Genomic DNA, 25141 nt, shown 5'->3' on the forward strand with positions numbered 1-25141 from the left:
TTTCAAATGTGATTGTTTATAGGAGTTCTCTTGTCTCTATTCCACAGATTGTGTGATGTATATATGAGGTAAAAAAATTGACTTGTTTGTTTATCGCTCTCTTTCTCTTTCTCAATCTATTTACATTCATAGGTCTCTAGATCAAGAGGATCCATATCTAGACTTGATATATAACACCAGGTCCCAGGCTTTGAGCTTGATACTATGATTAGATAAGACGTTTGAGGGTTTTTGGATGGGGTGGGGGTGAGTGTTATTTTGCATGAGAGAAATTTGTGTTATTATGGCCAAAAGGGCCTCTCTGGCCTGGAATTGTATGTAGCATGAGTCCTAAGGAAAGTTACACCACCTTATGAAGGCCCCACAATGCTAAGCACTATGACATGCATTGCCTCCAGTTTTGTTCTCTGTTGCAGATGCAGACACAAATAGAATGCTTATTTTGTACTTTAAATGTCTATTATTGTTTATTTAGATCTACAAATAGACTTGTCAAATATATCTTCTTATTTCAGGATGTTTCTATCATTTGAAATATTTCTAATGATCTTGTTCTATCCACATCAATATTAACTATATAATCAGTTGCATGCATCATATTTTAATTATCTTTAAAATATATTCAGAAAGTTTAAAAAATTATTAAAACAAACACCATTTAAACTGAATTCTGCTTACAGATGGACCGGAGACAAACAATACATTGCTCTTCCTTAACTAGAAATTCTTGACTAGTCGTACCTTACTGGAGACTTAAAGATTTTATTTTTGAATATTTAACTGAGTTTGATAGGACCAAAGTGATATAAATTCAAGAATGATCAACATGAAGTAATGGTCTAAAATTGAAGTAATGCTTTTCTGCTCTTTAAATATCAAACTAAAAATGTGCCAGGAGACAGATGGGAGAGGAGTTTCCTCCACCACGCCTCTCCTGCAGTCTCCATGCTCTGCGGTAGCAACTGTGGTCCCCAAGTCTCCAGCTTCATAACTGTCAGATATGCAATGTCTCTGAATACCTCAGAGATGCGCAGCAAAGTAACTGAAGGGATGGTCAGTTCCATTTCTCGGTCTCGAGATTGCCTGGGGGGTCGTGTACTGACCTCTGAGGAAGCCCATGCATGTTGAAAGGTGAATTTCGGTGCTACCACTTAGTGGCCAGAATGCTCCTCCCCTGTTTGGTTCCATGAAAAATTTGCCTCTAAGAATTTATTACTTCCTACTTTCCACATTGGTCCCGGGCAGAAGACATAATCATAAAATTCCGTTTCAACTTAAATGGAAATTTCTGGCATGTAATCAGGACTATAATAGCAAATATTAAAAACCAAACAAAGTGGAAATTTTACAAGATGAGATACATGTGAGGTTTATATGTGAACACTATTTCTATGCTAATTGACCTCAGTAACTGTTAAATGAATGAATGTTTTTCCCTTTCTTTATTTCCTTTCTGAAGCTTAGACAGTTTAGCCTGTACAATTTATTATCCAAAACTCTGAATTTTTTTACAGATATTAACTTCAAGGTTTTGAAACTGAGACCAGGTGGTTGAATCCAGGGCCTTACATTTGGGATATTGGATTCCCCTAGGGTAGCAGTCTGTCAAGAAAACCTTTTTGTGACACACAGATAAGTCCAGATTCTTGTGCCAAGACTTGAGGGCAGTGAGGCTCTCTGCACGAACTAATCTAAAGTTCCAACTGTGTTGATGAGCAGAAAATGGTGAAATTGTAAATGCATAGTTTTCACGTTGTTATTATTGAGAGGAAGGCATTACCGTTTAGAGATTTCTTCTGGTTTCACTCTACTCTAGGGATACAAGAGCAGGAATATTTATTCACCAGTTTAAGGTATCAGAGCAGTGTGGAAATACTGTTCTGGAAAGAAGGGTTTTCCTATCTGTGAAATTTTCTAAGTTAACATGACTTATTTATCCTTTAGTTTACCAAGGTTATATTGAGCAAAATTTGTTTCAACTATCTGCTTTTGCTTATGTGCTGTCAAACCTCCCCAAATCCTTAACATTTTGTTTGTGTTTTGGAACTGTTTTTTTTTTTCTTTTTCCAATATCTCTAGATTTTTCAACTCATTTCGCCTCAATTTCCAAAAAATTATATTTCGATCAAAGTTTTTATTCTGGAATATTTACTTTCTGAAAACTGGATTAGACAATGTATTGTGGATTTAGGGTTTTGCACTGTAGCTCAGAGACTTGGTGGCTCTGACTGAATTCCCAAGCAGAGGTGATATGCACTTCCTCAGGACACCAGTGTTCTCAGCTTGTTGCTCAAGCCCCAAATAGAGTCTTTCTCTCATAATGAGATTGATATCCCAAAAGCTAGATTTAAAAAAAAATTTTTATTGGAGTAGAGTTGATTTACAATATTGTGTTACTTTCTGCTATACAGCACAGTGAATCAGTTATACATATACATATATCCATTCTTTTTTATACTCTTTTCCCATGTAGGTCATTACAGAGTATTGAGTAGAGTTCCCTGTGCTATATAGTAGGTCCTTATTAATTATCTATTTTATATGTAGTAGTATGAATGGATAAAGAAGATGTGGTACATATATAAAATGGAATATTACTCAGCCATAAAAAAGAATGAAATGATGTCATTTGCAGCAACATGGATGGAACTAGAGATTGTCATACTGAGTGAAGTAAGTCAGACAGCAAAGGACAAATACTGTGTGATATTGCTTATATGTGGAATCTAAAAAAATGGTACAAATGAACTTATTTCCAGAAATAAGAAATAGAGTTATAGATGTAGAAAACAATCTTATGGTTACCAGGGGGACAGAGGAGAGGGATAAATTGGGAGATTGGGATTGACAAAAGGTAGATTTTGATGCAGCCCACTCAGCCGTTACATCATAAAATGATAGTCCTACAAATGGGCACAGTGCACAGTCACTACACACTCCTAGAGTATTGAGGAGTAGAAAAAATAAGTTTTAATCATACATTATTATTATAGAAGTATCACTTTGGTGACCCATAACAAATGTTGCCTTCTAAATTCATTCCATAGCTAAAAAATAAAAAAAATTCAAAAGTTTCCCAACCCTATGCTAAATTTCTTAGCAGTTAATGCAGAATTACAACCCCACCCTTAAAACAGCCTCACTGTCCTACAGAAACCCTGTGATCTGAGCATATTTACTTATGCTTTCACATTTTTGTCAAAATTGCTATGTCCTCTGATATTTATGATGCTTTTTCTTGCTCCTTCTTCATCCAGATGAGGTCTTACTTCCTCCATGAAGAAATCATGAAGGTGTCTTAAATGATTGAAGCTCCCCTTGATCTCATCTATTTAGATTTCAACGTGCAATGTGTTGTATACAGTCTTTTTCTACGTGTAGTTCGTGAATCCTGGAAGACTGAGATCAATCTTTTTACTTTCGTTAAGCAAAAAATGCCTTTCCCAAATTAATCTCCACATACCCATAATTAATTATCTTATTGATTTGGGGATTTTTTTAAAAGAAAAAAGTCATTGAAACCAATCTTTCAATTCATTGCATTGACAATTTCTGACAGAATAATTAGCTACTACTTTCTTGTCCAACATAATTCTCCGAAGTAGTTTATTGGCTAGTCTCTCAGTTTGTGCCCATCTTTTGTCACCATGTGTGTTGGAATTATTGCAAAAATTCAAATTATTTTTGTGAAAAAATTGAGGAAATAGATTATATATCCAGGACCTTAAGGTAATCTGAAGTCAGTGAGCGGAAGAAATAGCTTGATTTGCTCAGAGTGTGAGTTTTCCTAAAATTGGTTCCTTGGCAAAAAAATCTTAACAGCAGAAATAATGGCAGTTAAGAAAATAACTCATCAGTTGTGTTATCTTCTCTGACAGATAGCTCTTTATCGAAAATTACTTTTCCTTACTTGAAGTGATGGTAGTAGTGTGGCACTTAAATATATCTGTTGATTCTCCGAAATGCTCCCAAATGGAATCTTTTTTCACTAATTAATTCTACCAAATTAGAATTTAGATTCACAAAGTTGTTGCGCCCTACATATTTTTCTAAGTTTAAATTTTGGACTGTTGTTTGGGTCTCTGTTTTTCAAGGACACTGGAAAATAAAGATGAGTTTATAGTAAATTTTTTTTTTGAAATTTGTTCTATTAATTCTGATGAGAAGAAATCTAAAAATCAAAGTTACACTGTCATTTCAGAGTGACACAGAATTAAAAGATCATTGTTCTGAGTCCTTCAGAAGAAAAGAAGCATGCTTTTTTTAGAGGGTTAAATATGAAATGTGCTCTGCTCTTTAAATAAAACTGATTAGAAGATGGTTTGATTAGGAGCTCAGAAAGAATGATGGTTGCAATATTGATGAGAAGGTGCAGAAGTAGCTGGTGTTCCCTGAGTTAACACAACTGAAATTCTAATACTGAAAACCCACATTCTTAAGCATGTAGGCTATGTGAAACTACATACTGAGAAAGAAGTGCTACATATAAGTAAACTGTTATATTTTACAAATATATATATATCAAAAGTCTATGCCCATGGACTTAAATTATTCAGTTTGATCTTACTGATCAAAAATGCATTATCTGTATAAAAATATTTATCAGAAAATTTACTAGCATGATCTAATCCAATAAGAAAAGAGATTAGAATGGATATAAGTACAAAATTGTATGAATAGCTCAAAAACACAGTAATATATTTTTTATTTTATTTTTTATTTTTTAGCATCTTTATTGGAGTATAATTGCTTTACAATGGTGTGTTACTTTCTGCTTTATAACAAAGTGAATCAGTTATACATATACATATGTTCCCATATCTCTTCCCTCTTATGTCTCCCTCCCTCCCACCCTCCCTATCCTACCCCTCTAGGTGGTCACAAAGCACCGAGCTCATCTCCCTGTGCTATGCGGCTGCTTCCCACTGGCTATCTATTTTACGTTTGGAAGTGTATCCGTGTCCATGCCACTCTCTCACTTTATCACAGCTTACCCTTCCCCCTCCCCATATCCTCAAGTCCATTCTCTAGTAGGTCTGTGTCTTTATTCCCGTCTTGCCCCTAGGTTCTTCATGACCATTTTTCCCCCCTTAGATCCATATATATGTGTTAGCATACGGTATTTGTTTTTCTCTTTCTGACTTACTTCACTGTGTATGACAGATTCTAGGTCCATCCACCTCACTACAAATAACTCAATTTCGTTTTTTATGGCTGAGTAATATTCCATTGTATATATGTGCCACATCTTCTTTATCCATTCATCTGTTGATGGGACACTTAGGTTGCTTTCATGTCCTGGCTATGGTAAATAGAGCTGCAATGAACATTGTGGTACATGACACTTTTTGAATTATGGTTTTCTCAGGGTATATGCCCAGTAGTGGGATTGCTGGGTCGTATGGTAGTTCTTTTTTCGCTTTTTAAGGAACCTCCATACTGTTCTCCATAGTGGCTGTATCAATTTACATTCCCACCAACAGTGCAAGAGGGTCCCCTTTTCTCCACACCCTCTCCAGCATTTATTGTTTGTAGATTTTTTGATGATAGCCATTCTGACCGGTGTGAGATGATATCTCATTGTAGTTTTGATTTGTATTTCTTTAATGATTAATGATGTTGAGCATTCTTTCATGTGTTTGTTGGCAATCTGTATATCTTCTTTGGAGAAATGTCTATTTAGGTCTTCCACACATTTTTGGATTGGGTGGTTTGTTTTTTTGATACTGAGCTGCATAACCTGCTTGTAAATCTTGGAGATTAATCCTTTGTCAGTTGCTTCATTTGCAAATATTTTCTCCCATTCTTAGGGTTGTCTTTTCGTCTTGTTCAGTTTCCTTTGCTGTGCAAAAGCTTTTAAGTTTCATTAGGTCCCATTTGTTTATTTGTGTTTTTATTTCCATTTCTCTAGGATGTGGGTCAAAAAGGATCTTGCTGTGATTTATGTCATAGAGTGTTCTGCCTATGTTTTCCTCTAAGAGTTTGAGAGTGTCTGGCCTTACATTTAGGTCTTTAATCCATTTTGAGTCTATTTTTGTGTATGGTGCTAGGAAGTATTCTAATTTCATACTTTTCCATGTAGCTGTCCAGTTTTCCCAGCACCACATATTGAAGAGGCTGTCTTTTCTCCACTGTATATTCTTGCCTCCTTTATCAAAGATAAGGTGACCATATGTGTGTGGGTTTATCTCTGGGCTTTCTATCCTGTTCCATTGATCTATATTTCTGTTTTTGTGCCAGTACCATACTGTCTTGATTACTGTAGCTTTGTAGTATAGTCGAAGTCAGGGAGCCTGATTCCTCCCACTCCGTTTTTCTTTCTCAAGATTGCTTTGGCTATTCGGGGTCTTTTGTGTTTCCAAAAAAATTGTGAAATTTTTTGTTCTAGTTCTGTGAAAAATGCCAGTGGTAGTTTGATAGGGATTGCATTGAATCTGTAGATTGCTTTGGGTAGTAGGGTCATTTTCACAATATTGATTCTTCCAATCCAAGAACATGATATATCTCTCCATCTGTTGGTATCATCTTTAATTTCTTTCAGCAGTGTCTTATAGCTTTCTGCATACAGGTCTTTTGTCTCCCTAGGTAGGTTTATTACTAGGTATTTTATTCTTTTTGTTGCAATGGTAAATGGGAGTGTTTCCTTAATTTCTCTTTCAGATTTTTTATCATTAGTGTATAGGAATGCAAGAGATTTCTGTGCATTAATTTTGTATCCTGCAATGTTACCAAATTCATTGATTAGCTCTGGTAGTTTTCTGGTGGCATTTTTAGGATTCTCTATGTATAGTATCATGTCATCTGCAAACAGTGACAGTTTTACTTCTTCTTTTCCAATTTGGATTCCTTTTATTTTTTTCTTCTCTGATTGCCGTGGCTAGGACTTCCAAAAATATGTTGAATAAGAGTGGTGAGAGTGGACATCCTTGTCTTCTTCCTGATCTTAGAGGAAATGATTTCAGTTTTTCACCACTGAGAATGATGTTTGCTGTGGGTTTGTCATATATGACCTTTATTATGTTGAAGTAGGTTCCCTCTATGCCCACTTTCTGGAGAGTTTTTATCAAAATGGGTGTTGAATTTGTCAAAAGCTTTTTCTGCATCTACTGAGATGATCATATGGTTTTTTGTCTTCAATTTGTTAATAGGGTGTATCACATTGATTGATTTGCATATATTGAAGAATCCTTGCATCTCTGGGATAAATCCCACTTGATCATGGTGTATGATCCTTTCAATGTGGTGTTGTATTCTGTTTGCTAGTATTTTGTTGAGGATTTTTGCATCTATATTCATCAGTGATATTGGTCTGTAATTTTCTTTTTTTGTAGTATCTTTGTCTGGTTTTGGTATCAGGGTGATGGTGGCCTCATAGAATGAGTTTGGGAGTGTTCCTTCCTCTGCACTTTTTTGGAAGAGTTTGAGAAGGATGAGTGTTAGCTCTTCTCTAAATGTTTGATAGAATTCACATGTGAAGCCATCTGGTCCTGGACTTTTGTTTGTTGGAAGATTTTTAATCACAGTTTCAAATTCAGTGCTTGGGATTGGTCTGCTCATATTTTCTATTTCTTCCTGGTTCAGTCTTGGAAGGTTCTACCTTTCTAAGAATTTGTCCATTTCTTCCAGGGTGTCCGTTTTATTGGCATAGAGTTGCTTGTAGTAATCTCTTAGGATGCTTTGTATTTCTGTGGTGTCTGTTGTAACTTCTCCTTTTACATTTCTAATTTTATTGATTTGAGTCCTCTCCCTCTTTTTCTTGATGAGTGCTTAATGGTTTATCACTTTTGTTTATCTTCTCAAAGAACCAGCTTTTAGTTTTATTGATCTTTGCTATTGTTTTCTTTGTTTCTATTTCATTTATTTCTGCTCTGATCTTTATGATTTCTTTCCTTCTGCTAACTTTGGGTTTTGTTTGTTCTTCTTTCTCTAGTTCCTTTAGGTGTAACGTTAGATTGTTTATTTGAGATTTTTCTTGTTTCTTGAGGTACGCATGTATAGCTATAAACTTCCCTCTTACAATTGCTTTTGCTGCATCCCATAGGTTTTGGATTGTCGTGTTTTCATTGTCATTTGTCTCTACGTATTTTTTGATTTCCTCTTTAATTTCTTCAGTGATTGATCTCTTGGTTATTTAGTAACGTATTGTTTAGCCTCCATGTGTTTGTGCTTTTTATGTTTTTTCCCTGTAATTCATTTCTAATCTCATAGCGTTGTGGTCAGAAAAGATGCTTGAACTGATTTCAATTTTCTTAAATTTACTGAGGCTTGATTTGTGACCCAAGATGTGATCTATCCTGGAGAATGTTCCATGCGCACTTGAGAAGAAAGTGCAATCTGCTGTTTTGGGATGGAATGTCCTATAAATATCAATTCAATCTATCTGCTCTATTGTGTCATTTAAAGCTTGTTGTTTCCTTATTAATTTTCTGTTTGGATGATCTGTCCATTTATGTAAGTGAGGTCTTAAAGTCCCCCACTATTATTGTGTTACTGTCGATTTCCTCTTTTATAGCTGTTAGCATTGCCTTATGTATTGAGGTGCTCCTATGTTGGGTGCATATATATTGATAATTGTTATGTCTTCTTCTTGGATTGATCCCTGGATCATTTTGTAGTGTCTTTCCTTGTCCATTGTAACCTTCTTTATTTTAAAGTCTATTTTGTCTCTTATGAGTATTGCTACTCTAGATTTCTTTTGATTTCCATTTGCATGGAATATCTTTTTCCATCCCCTCACTTTCAGTCTGTATGTTTCCCTAGGTCTGAAGTGGGTCTCTTTTAGACAGCATATAGATGGGTCTTGTTTTTGTATCCATTCAGCAAGCCTGTGTCTTTTGGTTGGAGCATTTAATCCATTCACGTTAAGGTAATTATCGATATGTATGTTCCTATTACAATTTTCTTAATTTTTTTGTGTTTGTTTTTGTAGGTCCTTTGCTTCTCTTGTGTTTCCCACTTAGAGAAGTTCCTTTAGCATTTGTTGTAGAGCTAGTTTGGTGGTGCTGAATTCTCTTAGCTTTTGCTTGTTTGTAAAGCTTTTGCTTTCTCCATCGAATCTGAATGAGATCCTTGCTGGGTAGAGTAATCTTGGTTGTAGGGTCTTCCCTTTAATCACTTTAAGTATATCATATCATGCCACTCCCTTCTGGCTTGTAGAGTTTCTGCTGAGAAATCAGCTGTTAACCTTATGGGAGTTCCCTTGTATGTTATTTGTCATTTGTCCCTTGCTGCTTTCAATAATTTTTCTCTGTCTTTAATTTTTGCCAATTTGATTACTATGTGTCTCAGTGCGTTTCTCCTTGGGTTTATCCTGTATGGGACTCTCTGCGCTTCCAGGACTTGGATGGCTATTTCCTTTCCCATGTTAAGGAAGCTTTCAAGTATAATCTCTTCAAATATTTTCTCGGGTTCTTTCTCTCTCTCTTCTCCTTCTGGGACCCCTATAATGTGAATGTTGTTGCATTTAATGTTGTCCCAGAGGTCTCTTAGGCTGTCTTCATTTCTTTTCATTCTTTTTCCTTTATTGTTTTCACAGCAGTGAATTCCACCATTCTGTCTTCCAGATCACTTATCCGTTCTTCTGCCTCAGTTATTCTGCTATTGATTCCTTCTAGTGTAGTTTTCATTTCAGTTATTGTATTGTTCATCTCTGTTTGTTTGTTCATTAATTCTTCTAGATCTTTGTTGAACATTTCTTGCATCTTCTCGATCTTTCCCTCCATTCTTTCTCCGGGGTCCTGAATCATCTTCACTATCATTATTCTGAATTCTTTTTCTGGAAGGTTGCCTATCTCCACTTCATTTAGTTGTTTTTCTAGGGTTTTGTCTTGTTCCTTCATCTGGTACATAGCCCTCTACCTTTTCATCTTGTCTATCTTTCTGTGAATGTGGTTTTTGTTCCACAAGCTGCAAGATTGTAGTTCTTCTTGCTTCTGCTGTCTGCTTTCTGATGGATGAGGCTATTTAAGAGGCTTGTGGACATTTCCTGATGGGAGGGACTGGTGGTGGGTAGAGCTGGCTGTTGCTCTGTTGGGCAGAGCTCAGTAAAATTTTAATCTGCTTGTTTGCTGATGGGTGGGGCTGGGTTCCCTCCCTGTTGGTTGTTTGGCCTGAGGCAACCCAACACTGGAGCCTACTTGGGCTCTTTGGTGGGGCTAATGGCAGACTCTGTGAGGGCTCATGCCAAGGAGTAGTTCCCAGAACTTCTGCTGCCAGTGTCCTTGTCCTCATGGTGAGGCACAGCCACCCACTGCCTCTGCAGGAGACCATCCAACACTAGCAGGTAGGTCTGGTTCAGTCCCCTATGGGGTCACTGCTCCTTCCCCTGGGTCCCTAGGCACACACTACTTTGTGTGTGCCCTCCAAGAGTGGAGTCTCTGTTTCCCCCAGTCCTGTTGAAGTCTTGCAATCAAATCCTGCTAGCCTTCAAAGTCTGATTCTCTAGGAATTCCTCCTCCCATTGCCAGACCCCCAGGTTTGGAAGCCTGATGTGAGGCTCAGAACCTTCACTCCAGTGGGTGGCCTTCTGTGGTATAAGTGTTCTCTAGTTTGTGAGTCACCCACCCAGCAGTTATGGGATTTGATTTTATTGTGATTGAGCCCCTCCTAGCATCTCATTGTGGCTTCTCCTTTGTCTTTGGATGTGGAGTGTCTTTTTTGGTGAGTTCCAGTGTCTTCCTGTCAATGATTGTTCAGCAGTTAGTTGTGATTCCGGTGTTCTCGAAAGAGGGAGTGAGAGCACGTCCTTCTGCTCTGCCATCTTGAACCAATCTCTTTATAAATTATAGTGATATTTTTATGTAGAATCAAAATAGGTCACTCATATGATAATATGTAATTAGGTTTTGTATGTAATATTATAAAATAAATTTAGCTAAACCTACAAATCATATGTTCTATACAATGATTACAAGATAATTTTATTTATTTCTCCCCTTTCTTCTTTTTTTCCCCCAAATACATTAATTTGGGTTTTGAGGAACATCCAAATTGATTTTTAAAATTTATTGACCATATTTTTACCAGGTTATAAATCTTTTGGTCCCATTGAAAGATATTAATATTTTTTTTAATTAACCTTAAACTAACTCACTGAATTGTCTTAGCCTCAAGCTAAGGAACACTCAACTTAAGGAAATATGCCCATAAAATCATAGTTTTGAGGTAGTAGTTATTGCTGTTCTAATATAAAATAAGTATATAACTATCAAAATAGATTTTTTCACTTATCACATAAGATCAATTCAAAGTACATGTTCATCATTCTGGGGAACTCTGCTTTCCATTATTTCATGTATCCTGAAATAATTTATATAGTGCTCTTAGTAGCTGCCATTTGACTACACTGTTATTTACAAAAAATCTTTAAGGTAATTATCATTTGACCCATTTCACACAATGGGGAGAATCAGTAGTTTGCTAAATGCCATGGAGCTAATTAATGCAGGACTAGGATTCAGTGTTGGTCTGGTTGACTCCAAAGCTCAGACTCTTAGACTCTATCCACTGACTTACTGATTGTCCTTTGATTTCAAGTCATGGATTTAACTCTGGATAAATATCACCAATACTCACTTGGTAAGAAAGTACTGGTACAAGAAATCTTTTGACAAGAAAGTATTAATGTTGATGTCTTGGAAATCAACATTAATCATAAATATTGATTTCTTGACACAGTCTTCCAAGTCAGTTGTGTTCCAGCCTTGCCATGTACTAACTTGCTAGGTAATTATAATCTCTACTTCCATGAGTTCTGTAAAGCCTAAGTGAAATTATTTGATTGGCACAGTATAAACCATGGAACAAAAGTAAGACTGAATGGAGCTCAAGGAATGTTGTTGTGTTAAATACTTTTCAAAAATCCTTCCAAGAGTTGGATTTCATGCTTTGCTGATTTAGGATTTAGGATAATATTGCAGGATTTACTTCCTTTAATTTCCACAGTTCTTTTTATCCATGTCATTTTAAGTAGTTATGCTTCAGTTTTATTTGCTGGGTTTCTTAAATTTTTACTACATGGATGCTAACCTTTGTACATGGAATCAGATTAATTGGTATCAATTGATGTGTCTGAGATTTATTTAAAATTGGAAATGGGCCTAAATGGACATCTGGTATAAAACAACAAGTTGAAAGCATGACCTCTCCTTGGTGACAAAATATATTTGATTTAGAATTGCCAAAAGATATCATTCTTTAGAGGTTTTTCTTTTATTAGAACATCAATCCTAAAACTTGATTCTACCTGGCAGAGAAATAAAGTGATAAGTTGTATTTGGAGATGTAATGTTAATTGTTTCTTAAAACAACTTTTCTCCGTGAAACTTTAGAACATCATGGAAAATACTGATTTCACCTCTAAACACATTTTGGAGGATGCTAACTAACAACATTACTTTTCTAATACAGAAAAGGAGGACTTTCCACATTCTACAGAGTATATTCTCTTGAGCATTAGGGCTCATTCTTAGGTGCACCAAGCAAATTAGAACATCTGCCCTGGAGATGCCAGGTGTATGCTCTCTGAGAGAGAGGTTAGCAAAGCATCTTTTCAAGATGTGTGGATGTAATAAAGTTATTTTTTGAAAACCATAAATTCCATTTTTGCCCATGTTTTTCTAAATATCAGGCACAGATTTAAAAATCTGGAAGTGTAGCCATTTATCATGCATAGTTACATGAAGAATATTTCTATCAAAAGTCAGGATAGTTAAATATTTAAAAGTTATTTGTTAACAGCAAATATACTTAAGTTCCTATATAGCACCTCATAAAGAACAAAGCAAAATATCTTAAAAGAGGGTTTTAGCAATATTTTCCCATTTTTAGAGAGTCCATCTCTATTTTACTAACACGATATTATTATTCAGCACATATATAAATTCTAATATTAGCTGGGTTGAATTCAAAAATATAAAAGTATTTTCATGTTGTAATTAAAACAGTCAGATTAAATAGAGAATGTAAGAAAATGATTAATAAGAAAAGAAAAGTTGATTAAATGGTGAACTCTATTAGGTTCAGTATTGTAAATTAAGACATAAAGTAATGTAATGAAAAAAAGTTAGAAAGTGAGGTGACCAATATTTACATTTAAAGGTAGCTGGTAAAAATTCCATTTAGTTAGTTTAGTTTTAATGTGTCAGGGCCCCTCTAGAGACCAAGTGAAAATCAGATGGGCTTGGGTATGTCTGGTAAAATAGAGGGGACCTGAATCCTGAGTCGTTGCCAGGGTTCTGGCTACACAAGGAATGAGGAGTCTCTGAGGAAAACTCATTCCACAAGAGGGAAGAATGCCCCATGAATATTAAACCTAATTTTCTGAGATGAATAGACATTTCTTGGTATTATTGAATTGTTGGCTCGAGACCAGTACCATGGGAGCAGAAGAAACACTACCATGAGACCCATTAATAAAGCATAGTGAGAAACCGAAAACCAAGTGTATCACGTCCCCCCACTTTACTATGTGCTGCCATCAGAGCATTATAAGTGGCTGAAACCACAGAGGTCACCAGAGGGACCCTGTCATCATGTTGGCATACTGGGAAACTCTGTAGTGCTGCCTGGGTGACATGGTGCTGGATGACAGAGATACATTGCTAAACATATGTGAGGAATCACATAATCAAAGAAATACTCAGAGGAAAATACGCATGGGAGAAATGTCTTGAGAAAGACATTTCCTGGCTTGTAAAGTTGGCAAAAGTCTAGGAGAAGATTCACATACATTCCAAAGGGGCAGAGAGAGAACTTACAATTACAAATTTTCTAAAATAAATGCTCTAAGGAAGTGGAGGTTAGGGGCCTATAGTCAGAAAGAAATCTGTCTGAAGTTCATTCAAGCTGAGAGGAACTGTAAGGCCATTTTGATCACCATCATCCTGATGCTTCTTGATACATCTACCACTTTCTTAAGAGTGCTCTTTGCAGTTTCCATGACCACCAATAATGTGTCAGCCACAGTCGTTATGAGAAGCTCTTAATGTTCTTATTGTCCAAGCTGAGAGAGTATTCCAGCTCTCAGCGTTCCTCCAAATCCAGACAAACAGAGTTTGAGACTCCAGATTTATCTTTGCTGCTTTTTAACAATCTCCTTTTCATGCTACATTTAATCCAGCTATGGTTGGCTGTCCTGGAGGCAGCCTCTATTATTCCTCTATGCCAATATTGAAACAACATTTTTATCACATTAAAAAAAGGTCAATTTTGCAAAGCACTAGTGAATAATGTAGATTTTCCTAAGAATCCTTAGCAGGAAAAGGCTAAGAATTTAGGTGACCCCAAAAAATATAGTTCTAATTTCCCTCAAAGGCCCCCTATCCTCCATCCTTTTTGAACTTTCTGTGAACATCTGTCCTTCTCCTGGAGCACAGAAAAGGCTTTCTTCCAGCTTCCTCAAAGACAACTGCAGGGCCAGGCGGTAGAGACAAAGTCTTTGTATGTGCCTGTCAAAATACCCACCCCATTCCCCTCATTCCCCGCACAGTGGGCTCTTCCATCAGGAGATTTTACTGCTAAGAGAAAGAAGATAGTTCCCTAGTAATAGCTATATTTGGATCCTTTGTCTCTAAATGCAAATAGTACTTTGGCTGTTGAAGAACATTTTTCAAATTTATAAAAACTCTAAAGAAAAATCCAAAGGAAAGAACATGCCTATGTTAAGTTATCATTCCCAAGATCCTGAAACTACCAGCCAGGGCAAACTAACTGCTCCCTTGACCCGTGATTTTTCTGAGAATTCTGGCTCTTCCTTACTCATGCATAATTAAGTTAGGTCTTCATGATTCTGCTACAGCTCTGAGGCAAGTCAACTTAACTTTTCCTAAGAGTCCTCCCTGTTATGTGGCTGAAGTTCAGTTTTGTTTCCCTTTAGTGAAGAATTAAACCATAGATTCCATTCAGATCATACAAATTTTAAAACAGGTCGTGATAGTCTAGTGATTTCACAAAATCTTTGTGCTTTTATTCCTTTTTGTAAAAAAGGTAATAAAGTAAGTGTTTGCTCTTCTGGGATAAGTAGTTCTCAGGTATTATTTTCAGATCATAACATAGTTATTCAGCATAGATACAGGCTGTAGGGTCAGATCCTAAGAAACTTTTAGGCACTGAGATGTACACAGAAAGAAATCTAAGACTTAAGACTTTTCAATGAAAGAATAAAATCCATCATCACAGTGTCATGAGCTTCTTAGTGTTAAAAGAATCACGTTCAGCGAGTGAGGGTAAGATACTCTCTTACCGCAAAAAAAAAAAAAAAAAAAAAACCAAAAAAACTGTTTTCTTTGAAATGGAAAGTTGGTAAGACCTTTAATTAATGATTGGTTAAAAATTTTCTAATAAAAAGGGCAATTTCCAATTTGCAGTCTAAGGAACTCAAACAATGTTATCATTAATGGGCTTAAATTCCTAGACAAATCCAGAAATGTTGTTTTAATCTGTAATGTAGCTGATAAAGTGTATAGATACAATAAATGGTAATGGAACAATATCCATTATTGGCTTTTTTTCCTTCAAAATATTACTATCTAGTAAAGGCATTAAAGGTATCAAATAGATGAATAACTTACACGTCTTTGTCTTGATGGACTATTTCCAGATAAAAATTATACGAAAGTTTCAGAAAGATGATTGAGGTAAAAGGTAGCCTAATCCCTTACATTTCCCACTGATATCAAAAATTAAGAGGAAAGATATAGAAACAGGAAGATAATAATTGCCAAGGAGAAATGATGCTGTGGAAAATGAAGCTAAGAAGTCTGAATATTTTACACATTTCTTACTATAAAATTTAAAGTAACACCCATTCCAGTTAAAGACACTTGGAGAAATGGAAATTTGGTATTAAAGAGGACAGAGTAGAGAGCACCAGTTCACAAATCATCTTCTTGTCTTCCTATCCATTCAATTAGCCATGTTGTCAAAGAAGCAAGCATAAAAGTTGATACCAGGAAAAAGAATTTCTCCAAAGGAAAAGGAGATGGATAAGACATAACCAGTGACAGTAGTTTTTGATTAGAGGAAAACAAGGACAGATTAAAAAGAAGAAAGTTTCATCCAGTAGTCCCATGTTGAAAAGGAGGTAGAGGGAGGGAGAAATGAATAAAGTAACAATACCATTATGCAAAGGCAAAACATCTTGGCCCAAATACCTTCCCTGCAGCCTTGGTAATGTGAAGAATGTAAAGACAAGACACATAGAGGAAATATCTCTGTAGAAGCAGTCTAGGGGAAGGGATAATAGCACAAGGCAGAGGTGATGGCTAGAAGACATGAAGGTGGCAATCTGGTATCCAAGATGGTGTGGAAATGGTTGTTTGGGAATGAGTCTCATTTTCAAGGTAAGAGTTGCCTGTGTAAAGTTCATTCTAGTAATTTGGACTTTATAAACCATGTTTGATAAATAATTCTCCTATATAGACAGAGCCTTCAGAGAATGTAACAAAAGCTCCTGAGTACGTTTGTTAGAATCCATGCCATTTCTGGACTATATTATATAGCACAGTATACCATGTAATGTATAGCAAGAAGTTGGGAATCTAAAGATAGCATTAAACTAATGAAGTGTTGTACAGACAAGGGACATTCTCATTATGTTTCATTATGTTTTGAAATAAGTTTTGGGGTTTTAATTTTTTCTCAAATTCTTTTTAAGGAAGATTAACTTAAAATATTCATTATGTTAAATATTTGTTAATGTACCAGTTACTTCAAAGCCGTTTAATAAATTAGATGGAAGAGTACGTAAATTTTCATACCGTGAACATCGCTATATAATTCAAAACATTTTTGATGGGTTTAAACTTTAATTTTTATTACCTTTATTCAATATTGTAAGTTGATATAATTTTAAACAATTCCTTGACTTAGCCTCAAATAGGAGAAATATTGGAAGCTGCAATGGATTTCAAAATCCAAGTAGGATTCATAGTCTCTAAAGCAAAAGAGAAGAACATGATAAAAAATAAGGAAATTAAAAAACATTAACCTATTCCCTGCATGATCTTTTATATGAAAAAAATTTTTTAAATCATTAAAATTGCTAATGAAAATTCACTTTGCAGGTATAATCAATTCTGGAGATTTTAAGTACAAAAAGACTGATGTCCGCTTTAGAATTATTGGAGAGGTTTGGTTTTTGCCTTTAGCTTTCAGCCCTATCCTTCATGATAACACAGCTGAGGTGGATATACATATCTTTATGACTCATTCACTGATGAATGCAATTTCCTTCCAATAAAACAAGGGGTGTTTAGAACTTTTCATAGCAACCAGATTCCACAAGTGCTGCCTAATTTAACATAGCATTCAAAGTCAGAGAATGTGGCTGTTTTTGCAAATAAGAAATAACATGGAGAAGAATACATTGTAATTAAAGCAAAGTTTAGAACTTGAATATAGATATTATATGTGGAAACTCCAACTTTTCTCCCATAAAAGTGAGATTTAAGTGACCTGTGACTGCCAACCTCTTATTTTACTTTTTTAATAAGTTGCATGTTCAGCTTAATGTTTTTACAAAAGTTTATTTAGTCAAGCTCAACATATGGATGCTTAAATCAAGTTTATGTCTAAATTTCACACAGATCATGCTGTGTTTTACCCTTACCTCTAGTTAAAGGACACCTTGGACCAGAGACAGACACTGGTCCAGTGTATTTGCTGGTGACAAATAGAGGTGGGTGGTATTTTCCTGATGGAATGCATCTGCTAGTTTTATGTTTGTATAAAATGGGTCATTATTTCTTTTATTTTTAATTTAACAGCAAGTAAAAATCTATGCATCTTATATTTTTTTGCTAAGATTTGTGATGATAAGAATATTCAATTAAAACCTTTAACTGCCACTAGGGGCACAGACAATTAAAAATTTTATTCTCTGGTAGAAGCCAAAGATTTATATTTTTAAATTTTTATAATTTTATTGGCTTTTATAGCTTTAAAGTATTATTCCCCTGTTGACAATATATTTGTAATCATGAGTTGCCAGTAGATGCTTTTAAGTCTTCTGTCATTTTAAACTTATGTTTTTATTAGCTTTTGCACATAACAGTAGGAAATCCATTTGCAATAATTTAGGCAGTATATATTAGTGCCTAAGAGAGCAAAGGAGAGATCCCAAAATAAAATAAATTAGAGTGGTATAATCATATTTACAGTAATAGAGAAATTTTCATTAATGGCTGGTTAATCATGTATGAATAAAAATAGGGACTATAATGAGTATATTTTGGAAAAACATCTTGCCTATATTTCCCATACAAGTATAGTTCAAATTAGAGTTTTTAAGTTATGTATCATCTCAACTGTGCTATCTTAAAGATGACAATTGTTTAAATGTCATGACTTAGAGTTATATTAGGGTAAATGTACATGAGATATGCAATATTACCTATTTACATTAAAAAGTTATGTAACAGAAAAATTGATTATACTTTATTTTTTAATTTTGCTACATAAATGTAATAGTCTGAATTAGCCTAATTTGTCACTATGGATAGAATAACATTGTTATAGGAGTTTGTCATTTAGATATGTGAAGAAGAAAAGATGAGTTCTAACAACTTACACTAGTAGATTTCCAGTCCTAAAAAGTTAGAATACATTAAAAAGAAAAAGCTTGCTAAATATCCTCTACAGTTAGAAAATAATGGAAAATACAACTTATAGTTGGCCCTCCGTATCTGTAGTTCCACATCCTTGGATTCAACCAACCATGGATCGTGTAGTACTGTATTATTTACTATTGAAAAATTCCACGTATAAGTGAACCCACACGGTTCAAACCCATGTTGTTCAAGGGTCAAGTGTAGTTTGTTAATGAATTCTTTGTAGGTTAGAAGTTTTGAAAATATTTTTTTAATAAAGTTGTTATGAACATTTCGTATCTCAGTTTCTAGGTTCATAAACTTTGAAGATTGTTATGTCCTTTTAATGAACTGACCACTTTGTCGTTATAAAATGATCCTCTTCAGCCTTGGCAGTATTCTTTGTTTTGCAGTCTGATTTATCTGATATCAATATAACTATTCCAACTTTCTTTAGATTAATATTAGCATGGTATATATTTTCTGTCTTTTAAATTTTAATCCATGCTTGTCTTTACATTTAAAGTGTGTTTCTCATAAGCAGCATATAGTAGACTCTTGCTTTTGTTATCCAGTCCTACAATCTCTATAGTTGAAATGAATTTTTAGGCAATTTATATTTAACGTAATTATTGATAAGTTTGATTTTAAGTCTTTCTTCTTGCTATTTCTTTTCTATTTTTCCCCAACAGTTCTTTATTGCTGTCTCCCTCTTTTTTTGCCTTCTTTTTGATTAAATCCTTTTTATGATTCTATTTTATTTCCTTTGTTATTTTATTAGTTATAAATCTTTGCTTTATTGTTTGTATTTGCATTAGGGTTTATAGTATACATCTTTAAGTTATCACAGTATACCTTCAAGTGATATTATAGCACTTCACGTACAAGAACTTTCCTATACTTGCATTTCTCCCATTCCTGTCTTTATGTTATTATCATATATTGTGTATTAAATATATAATAAACCCCACAAAAATTGATACTATTTTTCTTTAACAAGCAATTACCTTTTAAAAGATTAAAATAATAGGCGATAATTATGTATTTTCAATATCCTTCTTTCTGTGTATTCACAATTCCACGTGGAATCATTTCATTCTGCATGAAGAGATTAATTTTAACAACTGTGACAGTTATGAGTTGGTTTTGGTTGATTGATTTACTCCTTGTTATGGGACATATTTTCCTGTCTCTGTCCATACCTGGAAATTTTTTATTGAATTTCAGACATTGTTAATTTTAACTTGTTGGTCCTGGATATTCTTGTATTCCTATAGATATTCTTGAATTTTGTTGTAGGATGCAGCTATGTACTTGGAACAGTTTTATCCTTTAGGTCTTACTTTTAAGATTTGTTTTATGGGAGCAGACCAAGATTTAGTGCATGGCTATTTTCTACTACTGAGGTAAGATTCTTCTGAGTACTCTAGCCAATGCCCAGTGAGTCATGAGGTCTTCCAATCTAGCTAGTGGGATCAGTCACTATCCTCTGCCATGTGTAAGCATCAGCACTGTTTCTTTTAATCCTTCTGGATTGCCCTCAGCCCTGAACTAGTTTCCTTGGAACTGTATGCTGATCAGTACTAGCTGAATACTCGAGAAGGACCCTTTACATCTCTAGAGTATGCTTTCTGAGCAGCACTCTCCTCACAGGTACTCAGTCCTGCCAACGCTACCATTTTTGGTCACCCTGAACTTTCAGTTCAACTCAGGTGTTCTGCTGGGTTCCCCCTGCCTGTACCATGGAAACAAATTACAGTCAGTAAGCTGGGGCAGACATAGTGCTCTCATTGTTTGTTTCCTGTTTCTCAGGAATCACCTTTGATCAGTGGCTGATGTCCACTGTCTTTAAAATAATTTTTTTTATATATGTTGTGATTGATTGACTGATTGATTTTGGTTGTGCAAGGCAAGTGGGTAAATATGGTTCCTTTTAGTCCACCTTGTTTGGAAATGTAACAGCATTCTCTCTTTACCTGGTCTCTAAACGGGAACAAGTTTTTAGCCATTTTCCCAATGCTAGATGCTTTCTCTTACCTCTAGGCTTTGTAACATGCCTTACTTCTGTTCAAAGGCTTATTTTCTCCATTTTTCCCCATAGTTAACTTGAAAAATTCTTTAAGACTCCATGCAATAATTCCTTCCTTTCCATCAAGGTTACCTAAAATGTCTCTATTTTCACAAGACCTGTGATTACACCTACCCTGCACTTACAGTGGATTATAATTTTTGATTTACTTCTGTGTTCCCTCACCAGTCTATGAATTATTTAAAGACAGAGATAGTGTCTTTTGTTATGGTATTTTTTTTTTAATTATTTAATTATTTATTTATTTTTATTTTTGGCTGTGTTGGGTCTTCGTTTCTGTGCGAGGGCTTTCTCTAGTTGGAGCAAGTGGGGGCCACTCTTCATCGCGGTGCGCGGGCCTCTCACTATCGTGGCCTCTCTTGTTGTGGAGCACAGGCTCCAGACGCGCAGGCTCAGTAATAGTGGCTCACGGGCCTAGTTGCTCCGTGGCATGTGGGATCTTCCCAGACCAGGGCTCGAACCCGTGTCCCCTGCATTGGCAGGCAGATTCTCAACCACTGCACCACCAGGGAAGCCCCTATTATGGTATTTTGATGCTCAGTAGTATCTGGAATATAGTAATGACACAATAATGATTTATACAATGAATGTTTGGGTCTTATGTAAGGTGAACCAATAATAGTAAAACTGCTTTTATTCCATTATTTTTATAAAAAAAGGATGATATATATTAAATTAGGATGCCACTGAAGAAGCCACTAAAGATCAATTTAATTATTTCTAGGTTTCTCTTCTCTCTAATAATCCTATTCTGAGACCATGTGATCCCACCTACAGAGAAATAACTTGTTCCAAACAAATTATTAATTGATGGTTGGAGGTTTTAAAAGTTTAAAATTCAGGTGACTTTGCATGAAGTTAACCTCACTACTGTACTAGTTTAATTATATTATCTGACAACATGTGGATTTTCTCATTTGTTCCTTCTCTTTGTCCTCATTTATTTTGGTTATCAATTGTTAATTTGTTTAGTACTTTGGGGGCATGCTTTGCTCCATTAGCCCTTTAGAGATTCTATAATATGGCATAGAGGATAAGCATAATGGTATGACTGGTTTAAATTCCAGCTTGGCCACTTACTGTGTGACCATGAGGAAGTCAATTAACCTCTCTGTGCTTCAGTTTCCTCCTTTATAAAATGGGAATAATAATAGTAAATAGCCCCTAAGATGAGAGTGAGGATTAAATTTTATTACCCAAGACACATTTTAGAATAGTTCTAGAAGAGTTCCTGGCAATTGTAAGAATCATGTAAACATTAATTATTATCATTATAATAATTACCATTTGTCTTTAATCCAACCTTGCAATTTATCACTTTCTTTTAATACAACTTTGCTATTTTCATTGCTATAAAAAAAATCTGCAAGTTACAAAATCAAGTAAAATATCTATTTATATTATTGTGGGGATGTAAAAGTTATGGGAAATGGAGGCCTTAGTATCAGGCTTCAACCATCTAAAGGACTGTTATATGGAAGGGACTGAAATTATTCTCTATTTTTCAGAGACAACATGCTAAAATGTATGGAAGCTACAGGAAGGCTTTTTTTGACTTTCTAGTAAATACAGATGACAAAAATGCAACGCAGGCATTGAAATTTTCCTTTCTAGAAGTGCAGGAGATGACTCTTTAAACTAGATGGCCTCTGAGATGTCTTTTGATTCTAAAGACCTACATGATTCTAAGTAACATTTTTAGGCAGAGAAGACTTTCTTTATCCCTACACTACATGCTACAGGCCCCAATTCTGTTTATCAAGTGAGAAAAAAATCTGTTTGTCTTGTGAACATTTAGAGTGGAAGCCTGGGAAGTACTGATACATAAAATGATAAAGTTTATGCTCATATCCACAACACCGTCTTTTATGACTAATAGTATGTTACCCACTTGTGGGTAAAGGAGACATTAGAAGCTGGTGTATTACTTCATAACAACCCCTTAAAAAGTTCTTTAATTAATTTTGGTATGTAACCTTTCATATCTCTGAAGAGAATTCTAAGTTTGTTGAGGGTAGAAGAAATAGGATAGCTGGATCTGTAAAGAAATGTTCCTTTTCAGTTGATATGCTCATTCTGAAAACATCAGTGAGTGTCTACTATTAGTCAAATATTTATTTGATGGTGCACCATATTGATTGAAAAATTGACTTTCACTTTGGGTAAATATCCACTTACAGTTTTGAAGGACTGTCACTTTAAGTAAGTTATAGATTGAGAGACATATCTATATATCTTTTCTTAGAGGACCTGTGAATAGTTTGACCATAGGCCAATTTACACAAGAATAAAAATTATATGTTGTCCTTCACATTCTGGACAAGTAGTATATTTGAAACGGAGCTACTGTGATCTAAAATCTCTAAGTGTTTATTGCACTGGCTAAAAATCTTCTTTATCTAGCAAATATGTTTTTGAAGAAAGCCATCAAAGCACTGGACCTGAAATGAGAGTTACCTGGAAGTGTGACCTTGGGTGAGCTTCTTTAACCACTAGGAACTAGTTTTTTAATCATTAAATTGACCATATAAACAATGGCCCACAACATATTATGTGAAACCTGTGGATCCAATCGTGTTTAAATTCAAACTTAGGAAAATCATGTAATGCATCTATCATATTTATTTAATACTAACTAGGGTCTGAAGCAGCATCCCACAAAGAAACATATTTGCAGTGATTCATGAATATTTATACTAAGTGGGGAAAGCAAGGTCTATAAACATACTGATGAAAGCTCAGATTAGTTTTGCCTTTAAATGAGTTTTGGCAACAAACTCTGAAAAATTAAAAAAAAAACCTTTTGGTCTTCAGAGATTTTTGAATTTTGAAAGAGGAGATAAAAGATCATACATCTATACTTGTATAGTGTGAAAGGCAGTTCTGAAGATCAAATGAGATAACTTTGAGAAAGAACTCTACAAATTATAAAGCAGTATATAAAGTAAGGCATTATTATCAGCTATGTACTTGACTTTACGGCTATTTTCCAGGCTTTCACTGAGTATGAAGAGTTGGGAGATAATTTTTTATTATGCTGGGTTTGAACCTAGTTTAAAGAAAAGAGATTAAAAGTTTTCTTCTAGAAGTGTATGGTGCTCATACTACTTAGATTTCATTGAAATCAGCATGGATATATGTGTTTTCCAGGCATTCAAGTTCTTTTTCTTACTAAAATAATGTTTGCACATTTCTGCTATTATAACATTCTTTTAAATCATATCTCAGAGATATCAAAAGCTTAGAATTTATTCATTTATTCAGTCAGTAATTGCTAATTTTGAATAATTATGTGTGGAGTAAGTATTCAGTAGGAAACAGTATTAGTTCAAGAACTTGACAGAAGAGTTGTTTGACAAAAAGAAAGACTGGAGATATACAAGAAATTCCAATTTACATGATAATTGGGCACAACATAAAACTAATTAAAACGTTCATATATAGACCTTGGATATCCATGTGTAAATAAAAGTAACAAATTGAGAACAGTCTTGTTGGGATGTGTAGGGAGCTTCTTCTGCACTTGGCCAAGAAGCCATAATTAGAATTTCAGTGAGATGTTATTGGCAACTGTGGCCAGGAAAAGCAGTGAGTGCTCATCTGGACTTTCCCTGGGTGGGACTGGGCAGGATTCGGCTCCCCAGAGAACTCTAGAATGCTGGTCACACTTCAAACCCTTCTTTGGTAAACCACTCTGTGAATGACCTTAAGTGTGAGTATAGGAACCACTATACCGATCATTAGTCTCTTCTACCATTATTTGATATATACATTACTTAACTCTACATAATCCTAATCGAATGCAATCAACAGGAAGTATGGGAATCTATCAATTAATGTTTGATTTATTTAATTCAGCAGCATCCAAACAGATGCTAATACTCTACCTTCTTGGACAAAAGTGGATGAAACTTTTTCTCACAAAGTGAGAATGTGAACGTAAGGCATGAACTTAAAGGCAAGAGTAATGATGAAAGTAATATATATGTTAACATACATGGTCTAGTCTTACTTGTCTCCTAAATCAACCTGATTTTAAACATAGAAACTTACCTGAGTCTTAATTTTCTCATGTATAAACTGTAGGGATAGATGTGATAAACCTGGCCCTGCTACCTGCTCAAAACTTTTCTTTGAAGCTCAGCATAATTTGGTGCTTTTAAATTTCACTTTAGCCATATACTATGCTTCAATAATCCACCCTAAATTTTGAAATGTCAGTGATAGTTTCACCAGTTTGATATAGTTTTCTTTTTTCATGTTTGTTCTTGAATGAAAAACCAGGCAATTTAGAAATCAGCTCCCCTACTCCTCAGCATTCCCCAAGTTCTCTGGGCTTTGTTAGGTTAATGAAAAACTGATATTGCTGTCTATGCATTTAGTGATGAATGCACTTTAACACAACTGGATGTTTTACATCAAATATATTTTCTCAAATACTCATCATATTGTCATTTCTAACTTT

Source organism: Balaenoptera borealis (assembly GCF_965194805.1).
Source record: "Balaenoptera borealis genome assembly, chromosome: 14".
Lineage (NCBI taxonomy): Eukaryota > Metazoa > Chordata > Mammalia > Artiodactyla > Balaenopteridae > Balaenoptera > Balaenoptera borealis.